This window comes from Mus musculus, chromosome 18 (genome assembly GCF_000001635.26).
Source record: "Mus musculus strain C57BL/6J chromosome 18, GRCm38.p6 C57BL/6J".
Classification (NCBI taxonomy): Eukaryota; Metazoa; Chordata; class Mammalia; order Rodentia; family Muridae; genus Mus; species Mus musculus.
In genome coordinates this window covers 54,422,044-54,440,076 of record NC_000084.6, presented here as the reverse complement: position 1 = coordinate 54,440,076, position 18,033 = coordinate 54,422,044, and the positions used below count along the sequence as shown (strand labels likewise).

Here is an 18,033-nt window from a genome sequence, read left to right as displayed (position 1 = left end):
TTATTAAGTGCCTTGTGGAGACAGTATGTAGAGGTGGCCAGTGTTTGCTCAGTCACCCCATGGGGCTCAGCCATGAACTGTCCTGGCCAGAAATCTCTGACTGAAGTGCTAGTCTGGGAGATCCTCGGCTCTTGGTATTCATAGTTACCTCAGCTCCTGCACACTGGAATGTTAGTCTTTTATCCCTCGGATCCCATCTCAGAAAGTCCCCCTTCCTCATGAGATAATCAGATCTTGTGAGCTTTGCGTCTTGCTATCAAGAACCCTGGATGATCCTTAGGCAAAGCCAGTCCGCTGCTGTCCACTGTGCTGTCTGCCTGCTTTGTCTTGGGCCCAAGCTTGTCCTTTACGGAAATAGGAGGAAGATGTACTTAGGAAGGGAGGCAAAGCTGCCTTTGAGTCAGTCATGTGATTCCTAAGAAAGGCAGCCATCTCTCTCCGTCTCCCTAGAGCTGGTTTCTTAGAATTGTGAGCAAGAAGTGGCTGTTTCTTCTTTGAAAGCCCCAGATCCTTTGGGGAGGCATGACAGAGACTTCATTTCCTATCTTCACAGATACTTGAGTATGTAATTGAGAGCAAATTGGCCAGATGTTACCCCAAACTTGGCCCTTTCAGGCTGAGAAGTCCTTGTCTGCAATGGCTTGGAGCCAGGAGTGTTTCCAAGTTCCCAGATTTAAGTGTTTTCCTGCTATGACATAAACATCTCTGATCACTCATACTTGCAGCAGCTCTTTGGTCTGCTTTTCAGACCCATTTCACAGGCAAGGAAGGCAAGGTTCAGAGATAGTAACATAACTTACAAAAGTAAGAATTATGGGCAGTTGACATGTTAACCACAGAGACTCAATTAATTTGAATTAATTTATTAGCATACATTAATTATGCATAAGGACAGTTTCATTATAATATCTTATCCATGTATATGACATCACCATTTTCTCCCCCTACCCCCCCCCCACCCCGTTATCCTCCTACCTCTCTCCCACTTCCGCTGGTCCTCAGCCTCTTCCAACACTAGTTTAAAAAAAAATCTTTTGGACTATTTTAATGTGCATAATGAGATATCTTCAAGAAGATATTCAAGTTTATACATCAAAATCTTTAAGTTTTGTAAATGCCTGGGCAGCCTGAATGCAATTCATGTGAATTTTTACTGCATCTGCATTTATGACTTCAGCCTATCCCAGAAAGCCAGATGTGCTGTATTTCTGGTATCATACTGGCACTCAGAAGATTTCATATTTTAGAGTTTTAGATTATATTACTGTGCAGTGTATTGCTTATTTTGGCATCCAAAACAACTGCCATAGCTGAAAATTATTTATTATTATTCTATGTATGTGCCCCTCCCTTTGTGGCAGAAAGGATACTACATATTCCACAAAACATTAATTTCTCATAAGCAATGTAAGGATATATTTAGTAGATATGTTTTTAAACAGACTGCATAGTTTATTTTCGTTTTCTCTACAATGAGATATCCAATAAGTACAAGCCCTCAATATTGTTGGAATACACTGTGACTTACAAATTTTATGTACATATGTGTGTATGTGTGTGTGCATACATGCAATCTGTGTGCACATGTATATGCAGCGTGTACCCAGACGGAGGACAGAGTGGATCGAGGGCATCCTTCTCCTATGGTCTCTGCCTTGTAGGTTTGAGTCTTACTAACCTGGAAATCTGCATTTAGATGAGAGTCCAGTGAGCTCTTAGGATTTCCCTATCTCAATGCCTATGTCTCATTTCTCAGTGCTAAAGCTATAGGCATATGCAGCTAGCCTGTCTTTTACATGGTTGCTAGGGATTTGAATTCGGATCTCCAAGCTTACAGAGCAAATACTATTACCCATGAAAACACCTTCCCATCCTCTTGCCCTATGAGCATCCACTATATAAACTGTTTCTGGATTTATTGGTAGTCCCTAAAAGTAGCTCTAAAACTCACAAAATAGATTTGCTATTCCAATGTCTTTTTTACATGACTTGATATTCTGCCCTTCTGGGCCATAATTCTTTGGGATTTTTGAACACCCAATACAGTAGTATTTTCCCTCTGTGAATCTTGTAGCATGTTTATAAATTGTGAACATTTTGATGATCGTGTTCCAAGAGCTGTTCATTAAAAGTCACTTGACAGCTAAGAAGCAAAAGTTATTTTCTTCCAGAAAGCTGGAGTTTAGCCAAAGCTAACCTTTTAGGCTGAAAACTGTAGTAATACCTTCTACCTAGAAGCTCACACCATTGTCCTGCCCATTAAGAGATGGGACTGCTCAACTTTCCTATGTAGGGAGACAGAGTGTACCAGGGAGCACATGAGTACTGGTAACAAGCAATTCTACAGCCACGTTCCTGTGTGACACAGACACAGCACTTTGGTTTTAGAGCTGGGGCCTCTTTACCCATCTGCTGAGAGCTGTGTGGGCTGGATGATAAATAGTTTTATCTTAAAGCAACTCTTCAGTAACTCTCGGGCACAGAATGGTGTCTCTGACAGTTCCCCCCTTTTCTTACTATCTGGTGAAAAACAAACTCTACAGTAGTGTCACTCGATTCAACAGTGTGGTTTTATTGTGGAGAGGCTTTGGTGTCAAAAACAAAGAAAACAAAATACAGGGTTACCAAACAAAATTCCAATCCTCCCCTGTAAGTAGAGTCATCACATCTGTGTTTGATATCATAATTAAGGCCTTCCATTAAAAAAATATAAAGTAGTTGCTTCAATAGAAAAAAGCATTTCTAGGAGGAGTGAAGAAAAATGTGCAGTTGCATGAAAACAGTGACATATTATTCAATTGTTTGTGTAAAGACCGCAATCCACTGCTTGTCATACCATGCAGTGCTTGGACCCGCTTTCCCTCTCTCTTCTTGCTCCTTGTCTCTCCCCCTCCCATTCCCCCATCTCCCTCCTCTGTTGGTTTTTGTTGTATTTTAAGCAAGCAGAGGTTTGGAGAATTCTAGCAATATTCCTAAGAGGAAAGATACTCTCCTGAGTGACGATCTGCCTCTGCAATAAAGCTCTTACCTGCCGCTTTAATCTATGGTGGATCTAACCAGCCTGCATATAGGCTCGTGTGGTGACCTTAGACAGAACACAGGTACCACTCATGGCTCTGTACAGTGCTTTGAGCCTCAGACATTTTACATTGGGGTTGTTCAGGTGGTCTCACATGTGCCACTGGGGTCAGATCCTGGGTCAAAATGTTTTGTGTTTTATTACTGTCTTTCTGTTTCCTACTTCTGATATCCAAAGGAAAATAGCCCCTCAGAAGTCTTCATTCCTCTCAATATAACTGCCTTTGCTACCCACTCTTTGATGCCCAGAACACTGTGTGCTGACTTTACCAGAGCAATTATATGTATAGTATGCATTGTCTGTATTCCTACTACACTCTGATACTGAAAAAGGCAGAACATGACTATGTTTTTCATCATCGTCTTTTCTCCTCCTCTTCCTCCTCCTCCTCCTCCGTCTCCTCCTTGAGAAGACATCATTATATTGCCTTAGGTGGCCTGGGAGTCACTGTAGATTCAGATATCATTCAACTTATGATAAGCCTCATGTCTCTGTCTCTTAATCATTGGTTTTACAGGTGTTAACCCCCATGCCTGGCCCCTTCTACTGCTATCTTCTTGGCCTATGGGAAGATAATTACCAGCATAAGTGCTTCTCACATGGCTCCTAGCATTTTCTCTCAGACTTTGAATATCTGAATGTCTAGACTTCCAAAGACTGGATGCGGAGGGGAGTGGGTGCAGAGCGGGAGGGGAAAGGGGGTAAGTGGTGGCAGAAGCAACTGGAAGAGGTGAAGGCTAGGGAACCTAGAGTGTCTGGCCTGGAACAATGGAGATGGGTCATGAGTTCTTTATTAACTGACTGTGCTGGGAACCATGTTTTGTCTCTTCAGAAGGAACCCCCTGAGGGTTGAGAGATATTTTCAGTTGGTCCTTATGTTCATAGGGACTCGGGACACAATGAAGCCAGTGAATTTTTCATTTCCTACCTGGGTGCCTCTCAATACGTTGATTTAGAACCTTAATTAAATTGGCTATACTTTGCAAAGGAGTCACCAGAGACAACATACTTTGGCTTACAGGGGTCCTTACTGGTCTATGTGCAAGTTAAACTATTGACTTTCTCTGGAAGAGACTGCATTCTCAATTTCTCAGTTTACCCACTTATAAAATAGTAATATCTACAGTTAAGTTGTGCAAATCTGATTCACTGTTGGCAGAATACTCATAAAAACTTCTGACAGATTCATTTAAAAAATGAATAACATTTCACTGATTTGATTGCAATTTAGCAGATACATACTTAACACTTCAATTATATTAATCAAAATGAAGTTTTTTTTTCATATGACAGCTTCAAGCCAACAGTCTAAGTCTTCAAACCTATTTCACCCTCTTCATGGGAGCATCAGGCGTGACAAATGCTTAGTTTTAATACGAAGCCAGAGAACTCGGTTCAGGGGCATTTATTTGCTTAACAGCTCAGGCATCCCCTACAATTGGATGAACATTATAGATTTGTTCATGAAGAATGATTCTCTTGCTCACCTTTGCCAACCTTCTCCCTCTGTGTATACTTACGAGACACACTTACCTGTTTAACTTACTTAGAAGTTTCTCAAGGCCAATGACAGTGGTAAGATTTTAAAGTCCATTCCTTCACTAGAATCAAATCTGTAAGGTCATCACACTACTGTGGTTCTTCAGTGCTTACATCCAGACCACCATCAATCCTTGTCTCCCCACACATACCTTTGAACAAAGTGGCCATCAGTCCTGCCTCACATGTATTTCACTTCCTTACAACAAAACCTTCCTACTGTCTCCAAGGCAATGGCGACAGCTTCTTAGCTGCTTTTCCTTGTTCCATGTTTATTTTACTTGATGGTTTTCTGAATTGTGTGTGTGTGTGTGTGTGTGTGTGTGTGTGTGTGTGAGTGAGTATGTGTGTGACTGCAGGCATGCATGTGTGCATGTTTGCCTGCATACCTCTGTGTGTGTGTGTGTGTGTGTGTGTGTGTGTGTGTGTGTGTGTGTGTGTGTGTGTTTGTGTGTGTGTATGTGCGGGAGTTAAATAAAAGTTTCTAGAATGAAGGTTTTATCATCCAGTTTTCTAGGCTGGCAAACCACACTGTCCCATGGGCGTGGCTCTAATCTCTTAGACAACCTCTCAATCACACTAGACTTCCATTCTTACTCAGCTCTGTCATTCTCCTTCCAAATGCTTGAGAGATCTTGTGCACCTTCTTTTCCCTCATTTTTCCTTCCTTCCACCATTATGGCTACATGTCATGTCTTTCAGAAGGCTTCTGCCATTTACCACCCACAGAGCCACATTAGGAAATGTCAGCCAGACAGTTCCCAACACAGGTGTGTGCTGTTGTCCACACTCGCCAGAGTATGTTGAAGGAGAGAAGTGATAACATGAGTCTCCCTCCATCTGTACATTTTTCCTACAGACCCAGACCCCAGACTTATTCCCCCTGTATCCTCAGTGCCTTTCTGAATAAATGGTGAAACAAATAGGATTTACTATTCATGAAGGGTAGGGTAATACATAAAGCAATTATTTAATTACTATGACATTTTTAGGATTTCAAGTTCTTGCATAAGTTGAAGAAGAGCTATCTTGTAACATTGAACTATCTTTTTACCTTTAATGGGCATTCAGGATAGACCACCCCTTGTTAGGATAATTTGAGAATAGAATAGTATTTCCCACCCTACAGTGTTTTGGGTCTAGGAGCATTCTACATTGGAGGGCTCTATAACCACTTGTGTTTAGCATTAAGAGCAGCACTGAGAAAGCAGCCAGAAAAGACGACCTGCACAAGGTGGTCTTCCCTCCCTAGTCCTCCGTGGACCACCCCTTCATCACAGCTCTTCACTGCTCTTCAGGCCTATTTATCTTCTTGTCTCATGCCCAGCCCTGAACACACCTATCCCTTCAAGAGATTCTCAGTCTTTCTCCTCAGGCTTCCCGCAACCCTACACAGGAGCAGTTCCATATCCTAAATCTGGGCAGCCAATAAGGCACAAGATGGACATCAAATATGGCAAATCTTGGCCTGGGCACATAGCTCTGGGTCAAAAGAACCCTTGCCTGGAATGCAGAAGATCCTGGATTGAGTCTTCCAAACCACAATAAAGATGCATCTGAGACATGGTATACCCTGAATGCAACGCTTCCTCTCCTTTGTCGCTGTGTTTGTGAATGGGGCTTAGGCATCTCGGGCAGAGCCTGAGTGTCCTTGCCTTGTCTCATATGCTATACAAAATTCATTTAAGGCCCCTTGACACTATCTCTTTAGCACATTATTTCTTTACTGTCTTATTATGTCAATGGCTGTAACTGGCAATTTTTGGCTATATCCAGCTTCTGGCTATGCCAAGTTTAAGCTGAAATGTGAATGTGTTCAGGCAGGCATAAGCGATCCAACTTGCAGTGAGGTCATCTGCTGCTTCATCTAGATTTTCCCTCACTGACTCTCACCTTCTCTCTTTTAGAGGCCTGACCGTCTCTGCTCAGCAACAGAATGATTGGATTTGCTCCTACTTAAAAGCCATCAAAGGCCTCCTACTGTTCTGAACAGATGGTCTCAATGATCCATTCTGTACATCTGGATTATCTGGGCAGCTAGAGAAAATTACCACTCTCTTATCAATTTCCTCCCACTCTCAAGTGTAGAACAAAAGGCTCTATATTTTCACATGTTTCAAAGTCATCCTAATTTTCAGCCAGGACTCACAGAATTTAGTCTAACCTGTTAAAAAGAAACTTACAATTGCAAACTATTACAGTCAAAATTTTAAGTGTTCTCTCAAAGACATATGCTAAAGGATTTGGGGCCAGCCTGTGGCACTACTGGGACACATGGAACCTTTAGAAGATGGGTGATAGTGGAGAGAAGTTAGATTGAAAATTTGAAGTTCAAAAAAAAGGGTGAACTTTTGAAGGGCTTATTAAGATGCTACCCACTCTGTTTCTGTTTCTGTCTCTGTCTCTCCATCTCTCTCTCTTCTCTCTTTCTGCTTCTCAGTCACCTTGGGGTGAGCAGTTTCTTTACTAACTATACCAAGACACAATCCCATGTGTCACTGTAGACCTCAATCAATAGAACCAATTGACATGGACTGAGACCTCTATATAATATTCTATATAATACCAACCAAAAGATGCTCCAACATAAAATAAGGACACATGCTCCACTATGTTTATAGCAGCCTTATTTATAATAGCCAGAAGTGGAAAGAACCCAGAAATCTTTCAACAGAGGACTGGATACAGAAAATGTGGAGTTTTACACAATGGAGTACTACTCAGCTATTAAAAACAATGAATTAATAAAATTCTTAGACAAATGGATGGAACTAGAAAATATCATCTGAGTGAGGTAACCCAAGCACAAAAGAACACATACAGTATGCACTATTGATAAGTAGATATTAGCCCAAAAGCTTGGAATAACCAAGATATAATTTACAGATCACATGAAGTTCAAGAAGAAGGGAGACCAAAGTGTGGATGCTTTAGTCCTTCTTAGAAGTGGGAACAAAATACTCATGGGAGCAAATTCAGAGACAGAGTGTGGAGCAAAGACTGAAGCGAAGGCCATCCAGAGACTGTACCACCTGGGGATCCATCCCATATACAGTCACCAACACACTATTGTGGATGCCAAGACATACTTGCTGACAGGAGCCTGATATGGCTGTCTCCTGAGAGGTTCTGCCAGAGCCTGACAAATGCAGAGGTGGACGCTCACAGCCAACCATTGTACTGAGCACTGGGTCCCCAATGGAGGAGTTAGAAAAAGGACTGAAGGAGATGAATGGGTTTGCAACCCCATAGGAAGAACAATATCAACCAACCAGACTGCCCCCAGAGCTCCCAGGGACTCAAGCAACCACAGAGTACATATGGAAGGACCCATGGCTCCAGCCACATATGTAGCAGAGGATGGCCTTTACGGGCATCAGTGGGAGAAGAGGTCCTTGGTCCTGTGACGGGAATGTAAAGGTGGGGAGGCAGGAGTGGGTGGGTGGGTGAGAGGAGGAGAACCCTCATGGAAGCAGGGGGAGGGGTGATAGGATTGAGGGTTTCCAATAGGGGAAACTTTTGAAATGTAAATAAAGAAACTATCTAATAAAAAAAGAAACTAAAGAACAATAAAAAATTTAAAGACAAGCTGAGACTAATAATATGTTAATATTAATGATAATAATAATAATAATAAAGAGTCAAAATAAACATTTCGAACTTGTAACTTGTCTGTTATAGGCATTTTATCACAGTGACAGGGTGACAACATGCTGACCTGAAGGACAGTGAGAAGCATGTCTGTATGTGTGCTCTAGTTTCTGCTCAGGTCATTCCACACTGACTTCCCTATGGCCTCCTCAAACATGAAGGTTTGAGATCTTTACAACTATTGCTGCTTCTGCAGCCTTTCTCATAGGCTGCCTCTTCTTTTCACTTTCGTGTCAAACATATATATGTTTAATAAAGCCCAGTGAACCTGTCCTGAAGTATCTCTTTCCTCTGCTGAACCATACACACAATTCCTTGGTTTTCCATGGAGGGGGCACACCCAATAGTCCATCACATCAGGCTTCTCAGACTTTCCTGTGCACACAAATGCCTAGTTGTTAAGTGCAGATTGAGGTTAGTTAAGAGTAAGAACTGACATTGTGCCTTCTTAACAAGCTCCTAGGTGAATCACACATTGATTACAAGGCTTTAGAGCACTTAACTTGCTTTTCTGTCTGTGGTAGGTTGATTCCTATCGATGTGATAAACATCAAAAACAAAAGCAACTTGGGGAGGAAAGCTTTCATTTCCTGTTACAAATTAAGGTTCATCCCTGAGGGAAGCCAAGGCAGGATCTTGAAACAGAAACCACAGAGGGCGGAGGTTTACCAGCTTGCTGACTCAGGTTCACCTCTCTTAGAAAGCCCAGGCCCACCTGCCTAGGAACAGCACCGCCCACAGTGGGCGGGACTTCCTACTTCAATTAGCAGTCCAGAAAATACCCCACAGGCATGTCCACAGGCCAGTGTGATGGAGGCAATTCTTCAACTGAGGCTCACTCTTGCCAACTCTGTCAAGTTAATAATCAAGATTAGCCAGCCACCACAGCATCTGTAGTTTTTGCTTTGTATACAAGAATCAATAATGACTTGTATTATAGACATATTTTTATCTGAGCTCAATACTTGACACACAATAGTCAGCTGCTAGCTAATTGCTGCATAAATGAGAAAATGTTTTATGAACAATCGAGCAAACAAAAGAAGAAATGAAGGAAGAGGAAGCAAGAAGGAAGCCAGGAAGGACTACAGGGACGAATGAACACATTATTACGACTGTCTCTCAATTCACCATTTGCGTGAAAAAATGTACCACATCATCAAAAGACAAATTTTGCATACATTTCAGAAATATTTGACAACCACGCCAGAATGATATCTCTTTGAAAGCCTTTTGCTCCCCTTCAAAGGAGAGAGTGGCAGCATTTCTAAAAAGTAGCCCAGATTATGGAAATAAGAGGAACATAGCAGGAGGTGCTTCATGGCTCTGGAGGAGAAGTTCACAGTGCAGGAGAGCATGACCAGCAACAAGCCCTTGATAAGTCAAAGGCAGCCGGCTTCGTGCCAGCGGTGACCAGGCCACGGTTCCCCTTTCCCTGGGATAGTTATATACCTTTATTATGTTTATATGGTTAGACGGGAGGCAGTGAGTGAGGTCATTGAAGCCACCATCTTTGGTGCCTCCGTGTGATATTTTTCATTCAGCGAATTATGAGCTTCCTGCCTCTGAGCAGTGTTACCTCTCCAAGGTATAGCTTCTTTGAGTGCGTAGCAAATAGTGTAAAGTCAATATAAAAGAATGCAGTAAGAGCCAAATGTGCTATCAAATGGGAAAGACCGGCATGGTGCTGTACACATCTTTAAATGTGGAAAGCAAAACAGCAAATAAACAGTGGTGACGATGAGGATCCAGTCCAATTCCTATCTTAGGTGGACAGCTTGGGAGCATACTTCAATCAAAGGACAAGCATCAGGGCCAGGCAAGTCCAACTTCAAATGTTATTTATCTGTTGTCTGAATGCAAAAATTACTTACATTTTAAATCATCTGAAAATTAGATAAAATTACATTGATTTTGTTGACTTTCTGTTTAAATTAGCAATATAAACATTTGCCCCTTGTTGGTGATATTTGTATATATGTAATACATATGCATGTGTGGGGATGCACATGTGTGTGCAAATTTGTGTATGCATGTGGAGACCAGGAGCTGACACTATATCTCTTAATTTTCTTAGGCAGGGTCTTGTACTGGAGTTGGAGGAGTCCAATTAGATGAATCCAGCTAGTTAGCTTGCTCCAGAGATCCCCTGTCTCTTCCTACTGAGCATTAAGATTATAGGCAAGCTACCATGCTGACCTGGCATTCATATATGTTCTAGTGATCTACATTCTTGTCTCCTTGTTTCTACAGCCACTGAGCCACGTTTCCAGCCTTAGCTTTGATTTTTTTTTAAATCAGGCTCGAAGTTCTGTTGGAAAAGTTTATGTTCATTTTTTTTTCTATCCACAAAGAAACAACCAGAAGAATAAATGCTCTTTGAGCTACAATTACATACTCTAATGTACTGTAGCATACAGTCAGGTACTGTCACAGTATCTTGCAAGCCTCTTAGTACAGGGCCAGCCATTCTGCCAGTTGAAAAATTAACAATATCTCCATCAATACCTCTCATCCCCGAAGGCAGGAACCAGGAAACTATAACCCAAACACCCAGATCTAGTCTCATGCCTATTTTTGTAAATAGTTACTGAAATATAACTATAGTTATTCATGTCGGTATTACCAACAGCTACCTTTTCTCTAAAAGGAGAGGCTGAAAACTTATGTCATATATGTCCCATTGTCCACCATATGAGTTGCACATATACAAGAAAAATTGTAGGAAAAGTTTTTGGTCTCTGTTATAAATTAATAAAGTACATAGAAATATCCCTTTAATAAGAAAAGTTATGAATTATAAACATGATAAGATTAAGACATTTTTTAAAAGCCATCTCATCCCATAGAGGCGATTGCAACTCTTGTGAGCAGGTATGTGTGCCAGTGATCAAGAGGGAGAAACTCTAAGGAGAAGGGCACAGAAGTGGGGCGTGTTAAGTGCTTCAAGGGTTTAGAATAGCTTGGTCTTTTATACACAGTGAGCAGGTATATAAACTGCTGTGCTTGCTTTAGGAAATATGTTTCCTGTGCAGTTGAATACACATCACTTACAACCTGGCCATTGCACACCTACTTACACACGCTAAAGAAAACACATGCATATGTGGAATGAAAGAAAATATGTGACACCAGTGTTTGTTCACACTGGGGGGAATTTAACCCAACAGTAACTCAAACAGGACAAGGTAAATGAAAACAATTGTGTGTAGAATTTGTAGCTTGCAGAACAAATAAAACACTGCATCATGAAAAAAAGACACCTCAACAACACAGTGAACAGCTTGAAGGATAATATTTTTTAAGAGATAAGATTAAAACAAATCCACAGAGGAAAGGTGAGGGATGGGTATGAAGGTGTTCAAAGTGACATTCACTTCCAGCTCAACGGCCACGGAAGATGGCCATCACTCCGTGGTTTAATTCAGACTATTGTCAAGACCTTAGCTTTTGATTTAAATAGTAAGAATAGAGATGTTTATTTCTTGAATTAAATAAATAAAAGACCAATTAAGTAAAAGCCATCCATTACATGACTGGAAACCAAGATTGTGTTGCTAGTCAAAACTTATAGATTCTCCTACTGTGTCAAATAAAACAAGTCAGGAATCAATAAGAACATTGTTATCTGTTGAGGGTGCTAGAAATAAAACAAAAAACTAGAATTGTTCGCAGATCACATAGTGTTGGCCTCAGGCTCCACAAATAGCAGCTTGCACACTTGCCAGCTGAAGCTTTCGCCAAAGTATGAAACATTTTATATCTGCACTTTAACAGTTGTTTCCTCACACCTTTTACCACCTTTTGGAAAAAGACAAAACAACAACAACAACAACAAAAAAAAAACAAAAAAAAACAAAACAAAAAGAAAAACATAAACATCCCTGATAAGCTCTCAAGTTCATGGGATTCAGGCCACACCCTGTTAACTCTTATGACTACATTTGAAAGTATTCCTAAGAACCTAAATTAATGATGACCCAGGGAGCAGTCTCTCAAATTCCCAACCTCTTTCAGATGCATATCTCAAGGGGAATATGTCAAAATGTCAGTTTAACAGCTGTCACCTCAATCAAGAGTAAGTCTAGAATACATTGTATGGTTTGATAGCTCTTAGATAGTGGCAGGGCACCCATAAGGAACCAATTTACCTGGAGAGACATCAGTGAACGCTTCTCACATTATCTGAATTAAACAGTATAGCTATTTTTTTTAAGTAACAAAATAATATTCTAAATGTCCTCAGCTTGAGTTGGGTGGGCATTTTAACAATACTCCCCTCAAGCATTTGTGATCCCTATTAATGTGGTAGTATGTTGTGTTTTTACTTTACTACACAAAAACATATCAGTAACATGCACAGCAATGTCACTGGCTGTTAAAGTAAATTGAAAACATCCTCATTAAACCAGATTTAAAGGCGAAATTGTGAATCATTGGCGTGAGCAATGAGTCTGCAGTCAGCTTGAGCAAGGCAGATACCATCTTTTCGTGGGACCCTGCTATTTCATTGTCTACCCGGATTCTTTAAAATTGCATAATAATGGAGGTACCTCCACCTTGTCAGATTAGTGTGAGAATTACATGAATACAGACTGATCTCCCTATATGTGCACGTATCTGTAACTACATGTATGTATCTGTATTTTCATTTTGTAGTGGATTCTCTGTAAAAATGTCTTTAATGTTATTATTAAATATATGCTTCCGTTAGCGTTAGAAGTATAAACCGAACTAGAAACTTAAGGATGATGAAGTATGTCTGTCTGTCTTGAGATCCACTAGGAAACCAATGATAATATAGGGCTGAGGAAAGAATTTTTTATTCATTAGTGATCTCCCAGCTGGGTTTGGTTGCGCATACTTGTTATCCCGGTCCTGAAGCTGGAGGATCATAAGTCAGAACTCCATGATGAGTTTGATTGCAAAATGAGACACCTTTCTCAACAACAAAACGCACACAGTTGCAGCTTAGAGAACATTGTGATGTAATAGGTCATTTATAGCACATGGTGGTGTCTAATTGCCATTACTAACTTGTAAAATTTTATTTCCATTGTGTAAATGGAATAAATGGATGCTAGATAGGCAAGGCATGGACTTACTAAATGGTGTCATTAGAATTTTATGACCCTAACAAGCAGACAATTAAATTAAACGTCAATATTGCTTTTTTATAAATTACTTCAGTCACATTGTCAGCATCACAAATAAATATAATTGAATAGCACTTGAGCCCAGGGTTTCTGATGTCCATCAAGCCTGTGTTTGTACTACAGAGATGGATGAACTGGGAAAGTGGTCCATTTTTCTGAACCTGCTTCCTCGTTTTTAAACAGGGCTACTAACAGCACCCAATTTGTAAGGTTGCTGTAGGTATGGAATGCAATCCATACTTTATAAATTTTTATACTTTATACTTTATAAATCATATTTATAAAGCTTTTATCGTAGAACTTGTCATGTAAACAATATCAAGTATATTGTACTACTCACTCATGAGCATTATTTCTGCAGCTTCATTACTTAACTAAGCTGCAACTCGAATTATATGTATATGTATGCATGTACGCAGATACACACACACACACACACACACACACACACACAACACACACACTAACCCCTTCTATCTGGAGGGGAAAATATCATAAGCTATTAAATACAAAGACCTTAAGCTTTTATGAAATACTGAGACAGTGCTCAACAGAGCCCTGGTACCAACTACTAAACACTAAAATCCTAGCTCTATTAAATCTGAGAGTTGCTTATATCCAAATATCGACCTAAAATGGTCAAAATTCTTTTCCTTATATTTTTCGGTTGTGAGTCTAGCCTTTAACAGCTGAGCCATCTCTCCAGCCCCCAAATTCTTTTTCTTTGGGAGATTATTTTAGATTTTGGGATAGCAGAAAAGATAACCCAGAGATATTCAAAATACATTTTCCCCTGATGTTCCTTGCTTAGAATACATATAAGCTTGGCGCAGTTGTCAAAGAAGCTAACATTGATATCCTGTCACTAATTTATCCATATGCTCCTTGTTGATTCATTTAAACTAATATCACTATTGACTGTCCCTAGATCCAACCCAGGAGACCTTGCTGAATTAATACAGTTGATTTTAAGTAAGCCAAGCTCTTCTTCCTTCCCCCTAGTAAATTTCCACCTTTCTGAAAGAGAGAATTCCCATTGCAAGATTAGAAAGCAGCACACCTTTAAACTGCAGAGGCCTCCCTTGTAGCAAGTCACTACATGTCATGGGAGCACCTTTCCTATAGACTTTTACAGTGATGTGCTTTAAAAAAGTCTAGCCTATGGTTGAAACATGAGGTAAGAAGAAATACCATACTGAGTAGGGCTCGGTTTTTCTGTGTGTATTTTACAAGATAGCCATTAAATGATCCAAGCAAGAAAACATGTGTGTTACTGACTACTAGAAGTACTGACTCAAATATCAAATTCTAACAGTCTCAGCTTGCTATAACAAGTGATACTATATCTTCTTACAAATTCCAGGGGGGAAAATATGAGCTTACTTCATTCTGACTGCTGTAGCAGAAAATAGTCTATACCCACAAGAGTTGCTCAGATGTGTCTGTCTAGAGGCAGACAGAGCATATTTTACGAATTACTAAAATGTATTTGTAGCAAACCTATGAACATCTGTAGGCCATAGTATGCAGCAAGAAAATACAATGTAAATCTAAACGTATCTGGTAGAGAAATTGGTTTTTTGTTTTGTTTTGTTTTTTGTTTTTGTTTTTTGTTTTTTGTTTTTTCGAGACAGGGTTTCTCTATGAAGTCCTGGCTGTCCTGGAACTCAGAAATCTGCCTGCCTCTGCCTCCCAAGTGCTGGGATTAAAGGCGTGCGCCAAAACTGAAGTTCTTCACTTTCTCATTAGAACTAAGGCTTTTCATGAGACTAAAACTACAGAAAAGGGCAAATCACAGGTTATCCATGGCCCTCAGCTATTAAGATCCGACAGAAAAGTAATGTGAAGTGTGATTTTGAATATAAGAAAGAACGTAGCCCTGAATAAAATTGTGCATAGGCATTTAGACTAAAAGGTTTCAAGTTTTTTCCTTCCAAAGTGAGAAGACTTGCAGTGTGTGTGTGTGTGTGTGTGTGTGTGTGTGCCATGTGTGCCAGTTCAAAATGTACACTTACATGATCATTGGTCCCATGTACTGAGTGTGTGATACACTAATGTATTGCAACAAAAGTATCCTGTGGCTCAATTTTTATCTTCATCTTGGTGGTATCTACCTGCATTTTAAAAATCATATTTCATTCACTAGTTTTATTACATGGCATACATGACTTTATTCTGCATTTCTGCTATGAGTTGCAAGGGTAGAGCTCAGGTTGTCAGAGTTGCATGGCACATACCCTTACCCACTGAGTCATCTTGCCAACTCTCAGTTTCCTGTTTATTTGGCTTTTTGTTTTTATTGTTGTTTTTGTTTGTTTGTTTGTTTTTTGTTTTGTTTTGCATTTTTTTGTTTTACCTGCTTACATATATGGCTACACACAGATCTACTGAGTATCCATCTTAAAATGCAAATAAAACTGTCTATGGCCACCACTGGTTGTCATTAATATATTCAAAGACCTACCCAAGGAAATATGGAAACAATATAGACTTATTGCTATCAGAACAAAAGAGAATAAACTTGGACTTTGCACACAATTAACTATAGGCTTACATGACCCAAAATGTTGGGGGCAAGAAACTAAATTTGCAATAAAAGAGGAAGTTAGTAATTTCTCGCTGTTTAACAGTTTCCTCCAAGATTAAAACCTTCCATTTTGTACTGAAACATCTTATTTAAGACATTATGTTTTCAAGGAAATAAAACAACATGTTGTCTTAAGGGGAGGTGAAATACTAGAGGAAAAGCTATTAAGACAAGAAGTAAACAACTCACAAATAACTTCAGGAAGTCCCTAAAACTGACTATATTTGCTACACCTCCTGCCTCTGCCCTCCCCACTCCGTATAGCAACCTCATTTCCAAAGAGTATATAAATAGTAAAACCTGCCTGGAACAAGCTGGGCTGCCTGGGAGAGACTCAGAACAACTGGGCCACTGGGACAGGATTCTCTCTAACTAGTGAGCTGTCTCAGGCTGTGCAGTGTGCTTCAGGTTTCTAGCTATTATGAACTGTCACCTGTACTTGAGCAGGACCCTTGAGCCAGGTGTCTGCCTGCAATCCCAGCCTGTAAGAAGAGCCTATATGAGTCAAGAAGTTAGAGGATTAGATTATATAATGAGACCTTGTGTCACAAAGAGAGAGGAGGGGTGGGGAAGAGAGAAAAATAAGTGAGGAAGACAGAAGAGAGAAGGAGAAACGAGAAAATGAATATCAACTGCTTTCCAAGAATAACCAATTAAAATGTGATGAAAAGGAATCCGCAAAAACATCTATGAAATATATATGAATAACTCTAACAAGAAATGTCAAACATACTGAAAGAATAATGAGGAAATCTAACACATTGAAGTGTTTATCCTTTTAAATATTCATTTCTACAAAAAGCTATACATCTAATGCAATCCTAACCAAAGTTCCAAAAAGTTTTATGTAGATATTAATAAATTAATAAGTTCATATCTTAGAAAAGCCAAATATCATTAGTTCAAAGACATTTAAAAAACTAAACCAAGAAAGAACAAATAATCTTTGAACTATCAAAAATACCTTAATATTACCGTATGCTCTTGGTGCATATGTAAACGCATGGCTCATAATCATAATGGGCAGCCTGGGAGCAGGCTGTGTATGGGAACAATTTTATGATAAATGTGGCATTTCAAATGACAGAAACGTGACAAAGATTCAAAAAAAAGCAACAAATGGATAACAGAATTATACTTTTACTTAACATTTCTATAAAGGTCTGATGGATAGAAGAACAAATTATGGGAGAGTTTAAAACTATAAGAATATCTTGGATTTTTAAAAAAATTTAAGATGATTTTTAAAAACAGGAAATATAGGCTAGGGATAGAGCTCAATGGTAGGATATTTATCTACTGTGCATTTTGCCTATGTTCAGTCTCTAGAAATACACACGCACACACACACACACACACACACACACACACACACACAATTTAACATGATAAAAGTTTTAAAATTCTTTACAACCAAGACATCATCAGAGACTTATGAGACAAAACTCTGGGAGACAAATAATGCCCAAACATTTAACAATGTATGGATACAATTGCTACTTACCGGTTTCCAAAATTATCAAGTAGAAAAAGGTAAAACAGTAGTAACAACCTTGAGAGAATGTGAACAACCCATGGCAGAGCAGAAGAAAATCCAAATCTGGAAACAGTGTTTCAATTTTATGAAGAACCTGCAGTGCAACTGAAGTTGTGCTAGGCTAATACCACCAAGACATTAGGCCAGAGCATGAAAAAAATGAGAAGAAGCAGTGAGAAGAAGAGCTCCACCACCCCTGAGTGGAGACACTAAGCCACTTGAGAAAGCAGTCTTCAGGAAGCTGGGTGTGGTGTCATATATCTTTCATCCCATCCCTGGGGGTTGGGGGGGGGGGGGAGTGGCGGGAGGAGGGAGGCAAAGGCAAGAAGGATTTCTGAGAGTTCAAGATAAGCCTGGTCTATGTGGCAGGAGCTCTAGGCTAACCAGGCAGACACTGTGAGACGTAATCTCAAATTAAAAAAAAAAAAAAGGAAGAAAGAGAGAGACAGAGACACACAGAGAGAGAGAGACAGAGACAGAGACA

At 39.8% G+C, this 18,033-nt stretch overlaps 1 long non-coding RNA gene and 1 pseudogene across 1 annotated transcript in view; both read right to left on the bottom strand.

Moving 5' to 3' along the window:
* The window catches only part of Redrum (Redrum, erythroid developmental long intergenic non-protein coding transcript), a 31,000-nt gene extending 13,218 nt beyond the window's left edge, over window positions 1-17,782 (bottom strand). Inside the window, exon 1 of the long non-coding RNA NR_040338.1 lies at window positions 17,517-17,782. This is a non-coding gene — a long non-coding RNA (Redrum, erythroid developmental long intergenic non-protein coding transcript). The remainder of the gene's footprint in view (window positions 1-17,516) is intronic.
* Window positions 16,110-16,215, bottom strand: Gm20567 (predicted gene, 20567; annotated as a pseudogene).
* Window positions 17,783-18,033: the final 251 nt, after the last annotated feature.